The sequence below is a fragment of the Miscanthus floridulus genome, chromosome 17, assembly GCF_019320115.1.
Source record: "Miscanthus floridulus cultivar M001 chromosome 17, ASM1932011v1, whole genome shotgun sequence".
NCBI lineage: Eukaryota > Viridiplantae > Streptophyta > Magnoliopsida > Poales > Poaceae > Miscanthus > Miscanthus floridulus.
The window spans coordinates 63,918,117-63,924,116 of NC_089596.1; the positions used below are offsets into that span (position 1 = coordinate 63,918,117).

At 44.4% G+C, this 6,000-nt stretch overlaps 1 pseudogene; it reads left to right on the forward strand.

Annotated features, from left to right (window-relative positions):
* The first annotated feature begins 1,016 nt into the window (after positions 1-1,016).
* LOC136518408 (uncharacterized) lies at positions 1,017-3,675 on the forward strand (annotated as a pseudogene).
* Positions 3,676-6,000: the final 2,325 nt, after the last annotated feature.

Consider the following 6,000-nt stretch of genomic DNA (forward strand, 5'->3'; position numbering starts at 1 on the left):
GAAAAGCCAGACGAAAGCAGTACTATACACACTGTTATGCAGCTCTTACCGAAGTCTATCAAAATATCAAATCCAAGTTGACAGTCTGAAACTTTGAGTTTGGAAAATTTGAGTCTTTCAGTTCTTTTGTTCTGAGAGCTTGTATGTCGTTGGCAGGATGGATAATCTGGACAGAATCTATATAAGATTTCACTTTGGTGGTACTTTTACCACCGTGGGAGGCGCCCAGTTCTATGTTGGTGGAGACATTGCTGAATCCTGGATAGATGTGGACAGGCTTTCGTTTTTTGAGATGAAGGGCCACCTAACTGATCACTATAATCCAAGTGTCTTGAGGATGTACTGGTTGAAGCCTGGGATGCATATAAATAATGGCCTTGTGTTGTTGTTAGATGATGATTCCTGCCAGGTCATGGCTTCTTATCACAGTGATGGTAGTTGTGTTGACATGTATGTTGAGGAGGTGGCTATGGAGATCAATGCAGATGATCAGGACATATGGCTTGGTGATGACGAGGGAGGAGATGAAGCAAATGATCAAGATATGCCTGCTGATGTAATGCAAAGCCCACTGATGGATGACAAAGATTACCAATCTTACATGGCATTCTATAAGTCACCTTCAAAGGACTCAGACAAAGGAAAAAGGGCTGCAGTTACAGAAGATGAAGAAGACTGTGTGCAGATGTCATCTGATGATACATCTGATGAAGAGTACAAGCAACCATCAGAGGAGGACAGCTCTAGAGATGATGAAGAGGCAATTGAATTGAGAAATTATGCAAGGCAGATTAAGAGAAACATCAGAGCAAAGAAGCTAGGTATTCATGCCAGTGAAGTTGTGGACATTAGAGTAGAGGATTTAGTTGATGAAGTACCCAATTTGGATGAACCTGGCAGTCCTTTCCTTGATTCCAGTGATGAGTATTCTTATGAGGAAAATAGTGATGGAGAAACTGAAAGTTGGAAGACATTGGAGAACAGGTTTGATAGTAAGGCTGAGGTCCCTGTTTTCTAACTTAGGATGGCATTTATATACAGCAGGCAGTTCAAGAAGGCCCTAGTAAAGTATGGACTGAAGGCACATAAGTCACTCAAATTTGTCAAAGATGAAAAGACTAAGGTTAGGGCTATATGTGACTGGCCTGGATGCAATTGGTTGATATATGGGTCAAAGACTACCAGGTCTAAATGGTTCAAGGTAGTAACTTTTGATGATGTCCATACTTGCCCACCAAGGAGAGACAACAAGCTGGTTACTTCAACTCTAATTGCTAAACACTACTATCATCAGATCAAGGACAACCCCACTTGGAGTGTTGGTCTCATGAAGGCTGCAGTTCTGAAGGACTTGTTTACAGATGTGTCCATTTCAAAGTGCAAGAGAGCAAAGTCTATAGTGCTGCAGCAAGCACTTGATGCTATGAAGGGGGAGTACAGCAGAGTGTATGATTACCAGCTAGAGCTTCTGAGGTCAAATCCTAGGAGCACAGTAGTTGTATGTCTTGACCCAGATATTGAGGACAAGAAAGTATTTGAGAGGTTCTATGTCTGCTTTGATGCTTTGAAGAAAGGTTTACTGGCAGGATGTAGGAAGGTGATAGGATTGGATGGTTGCTGGTTCAAAGGTGCCAATAATGGCAACTTACTGTGTGCCATTAGGAGGGATGCCAACAATCAGATGTATCCAGTGGCTTGGGCAGCAGTGCCAATAGAGAACTATGATACTTGGTACTGGTTCCTGTCATTGCTGCAAAAAGACCTCAACATCAGTAATGGAGGTGAGGATTGGGTTCTGATTTCAGATCAGCAAAAGGTAAGCATGTGTACATTTCAAACCCTACCAAATTGATGCTATCTCTGTGTAAATCCTTACTAGTTGTCAATTGTTTATTGCAGGGGCTGTTGAAGGCAGTGAAAGAATTAGTACCCAATGCAGAGCACAGAATGTGTGCAAGGCATATTTATGCCAATTGGATGAAGAAGTACACAGACAAGAAGCTGCAGAAGAAGTGGTGGAGGTGTGGAAAGGCATCAAGTAGGACACTGTTCAACTTGTACAAAGCTTACCTTGCTCAAGAGACACCAGAAGGTGCCAAAGACATGATGAACACCTCACCAGAACACTGGAGCAGGGCTTTTTTCAGGTTAGGCAACAATTGTGACTCAGTTGACAACATGTGTGAGAGTTTCAACCATAGTATTATGGAAGCTAGGTTCTATCCAATGATCTCTATGTGTGAAGCCATAAGGAAGAAGCTGATGGTTAGAATTCAAGAAAATAGGACAAGAGCTAACAGATTTGCCCAAATATTTTCAAAAAGCTGAAGATGAACATTGAAATGTCTGGCAAGTGTATTGTACTGTGGAATGGAGAAGATGGGTTTGAAGTGCAAGAAAGGGAAGACAGGGAGTACATAGTGAACTTGCAGAAAAGAGAGTGCACCTATAGGTATTGGGAACTGTCAGGCCTTCCATGTTGTCATGCTATTAGTTCCATCTACAAAGCCTCACAAAAGCTGGATGACTACATTGCTCCATGTTTCACCAAAACAACATACATGAAGACATACCAACATGTGTTGCAGCCAATGGAGGGTGCTGCCAATTGGCCAACCTCAGACATGCCTAGACCATTCCCACCAGCATATGTCAAGATGCCTGGTAGGCCAAAGACACAAAGGAGGGAGCAGGGGGAAGAACCTAAAGGAACAAAGATGAGCAAGGTTGGGATTAAGATGAGTTGCAGATTATGTGGTAAAATTGACCACAACTCAAGAAGGTGTCCCAAAAACCCAGAAGCTGGCACCAAGAAAAATGCTCACATCAAAAGAGATAGAACCAGAAAGAGAAAGATGGCAGAGACAAGTGCTGGGACCAACAAGCTCAAAAAAACCTGTACAAAGAAGGTGAGAACTACTACAACTATTTCAATTTGCAACCAACCTTTGCTTTCTTATCATGTCATTATTTCATCTGTGCCAAAATGTGTAGGCTAAGCTAAGTGGCAGCCAAGCAAGTGGTAGTCAGCCCACTGCAAGCCAACCAAGTGGCACTCAAGCTCCAAGGCAAGGAAGGACAGGGCCAACAAGTGCTTCTCAGCCCACTACAAGCCAACCAAGTGGCAGTCAAGCTCAAAGGCATGGAAGGGCAAGGCCACCAAGTGCTTCTCAGTCCACTCCAAGCCAACCAAGTGCAAGAGCAAGACAATCATCTACAAGGAGCACAACTGGCAGTCAGCCAAGTGGAAGCTAGGCAACATGAAGGCAGCCAAGACAGCAAAAGTCGATTGGCTAATCTGTTGTTTGGAGACAACTACTGAGAACAAACATTGTTTTCAGCTCTTTTTTGACAGAATGTGGATGACTTTTGTTTGTAATATAACATACACTTGTGTGACATGATCTATGGACTGGTTGATCATGTGCACTGGTTCTACATGTTTTCTGTAAAATACCAGTGATGGGTCACATAGTTTGTAGTAGTAACAGTATGGTGTAAAATACTCAGGATGCAGTGATGGTCACAGAGGTGACAGTAGTAGTAACAGTAGTTGTGTAAAATACCCAGGATGCAGTGATGGTCACAGAGGTGACAGTAGAAGTAGAACAAGTGGTGTAAAATACCCAGGCAATGACAGATATATGTCATGGCAGACATGCTAAGTTATGTAATATACCCAACTATCTATCTATCTTGTTCAGTGTCATCTTTGGGCTTTGGTCTTCATGTATCTGTCTGTTTCAACACAATATGCACAATTACAAACTAGGTACACACACATTCTGCATTTCTCGCATAGCAAACAGAGTTTTCAATTCACATTCAACAGAAACATAGTTATCTTAGATTCAAAAGAAACTGCATTCATCTGACAACCAGCCATCATTCCTACTTTGCTCTAGCATTCAATAATTACATGATCTAGACTCCAACATTCCTAGTTTGCTCTAGCATTGAACAACATGGCAAACAACATGCCCACCACAAACACACACATGAAAACACATAAACTAGTGCATCCTTTAGTCATTCCCTTCATCTTCACTTGCAATGCCTCCAACTCCTTCTGCTTGGCTTGCAACTCTTCATCTTTCTTCAACAACTGCTCATCTTTCTTCACCAACCCCTCATCTTTCTTCAGCACCTCCTCTTCTTTCTTGAGCAAATCCTCATTTTTCTTGACCAACTCCATGTCCTTGGCTTCCAACTGTGCATCCATCTTCAGCAGCTGCCTTTGCAAGGAATGGTTCATCTGCTCAACCTCCTGAAAATGTTGTTCTCTGCTGTCGGTCTTGCCCTACGTCCAGTTTGAGTCGGTCGGTGACTTTATTCCTGAGCCCAGGTGCTCGAAGTTTACTGTGGGGTTACAAACGGAAGGGAGAAAGATGGGGGTGTAAGAGGTCCGGTCGGACTCTGGTCTGAAGGGCCGAGAGTGACAGGAGGATCCTTGGTCGTTCGGATCATGTGTGTTGTTTGAGTTGTGAACTGATTTTCCTCCTTTGGGAGAGAGCGCATCCCCTTTTATAGATGAAGGGGATGGTCTTACAAGTGAGTGAGAGAGTGTATGTATGCTAAGTCTTGTTGTCCACGCCGTCGGGTACAAGATGATTGTAGGCGCCCATAACACTGTTAATGTCAGATGCATGTGGGATGTTGCGTCGTCTTCTTCTGGTATGGCAGATATCGGTGCCTGCCATACTGTTGATGCCCACAGGCTTGGGTTTTACCGTGTTCGTCTGGTATGGGAGTTTGAGGGCGCCCACAACACTGCTTGGGTTCTGACATGCCTGGAAGGTTGCAGAGCACCCTTCTGACATGTCCTGTTGGTACGGTTCTGTAAGTGTATAGGGTACGGTCCTTGGTATTGCGGTTAACTTGAGTGTCCTATTTTACCTACTTCGCCCGTTACTTGTTCCTTACCGAGCGGACGTCCCCGATCGGTCGGTCTCAGTCGGCTCCGACTGCGTCAGTCGGAGAAGAGCTGTAAGCAGAGCTTCGGTGTATCCCCGGTTGAAGACACGGGTTGGAGTTAGAAGCTTTGTTTGGCCAGGTCTTCCGGTCGGAGAGGCCGGCCAGAGTCAGACATGAGGCCTTCCGGTCGGAGAGGCGGGCTAGAGTTAGAAGTGGGCGCCGTTCCTCTTTGACCAGGCCTTCCGGTCGGAGATTGGATCATCCTTTTGGCCTGTCGTTAGGTTTTTTGGGCCGGCCCAGGAGTTGCGCGTCGTTCGCAACGTTGTCTGCTGGGCCGAGCCTTTGTTGGGAAGCCGGTCCATGAGGGACCCCGGTGAAAGGTCGAGATGGCGGGCTAGAGGGGGTGAATAGTCATTTCTAAAATTAATCGCGTCGGCTAACCGAAACAAGTGCGGAATTAAAACTATCGGTCTAGCCAAGACTACATCTCTTTATTTATGTTCTCTAGCACCTTCCAAATATACTAATTAAGCAACAAAGGTGCCGAGCTAGCTAGAGCTCACCTAACCAATTCTAGGAGTAAGGTCACATAAACCTATGCCACTAATATTTCAAGCAATGAGGAAGCTGCTACACATGCTAGTAAGCAAAAGCACAAAGCCAACTAAGCTCACTAGCAATGCTCAATAACATGGCAACCAATGCCAAATTAGAGAGCACAAATACTTAACTATACAAATTAAGCAATATGACTAACAAGGTTACACAAACCAAATTAGCCACGTAAGAGATCTACTTCTATGCTACACAAGCAAGAAGGTAACTAGTGAGCTACACAAGCTAACTAACTATAAGAGCAACTACATAAGCACAAAGTATATGAAAGTAAATACAAGCTTGTGTAAGGGGTTAGCAAACCAACGGAAAGAACAATGTTGACACAGTGATTTTCTCCCGAGGTTCGCGTGCTTGCCAACACGCTATGTCCCCGTTGTGTCAACCGCTCACTTGGTGGTTCGGCGGCTAATTGGCATTACCCGCCAAGCTCGCACGTTGGGCACCGCAAGAACCAAAATACAAATCCAA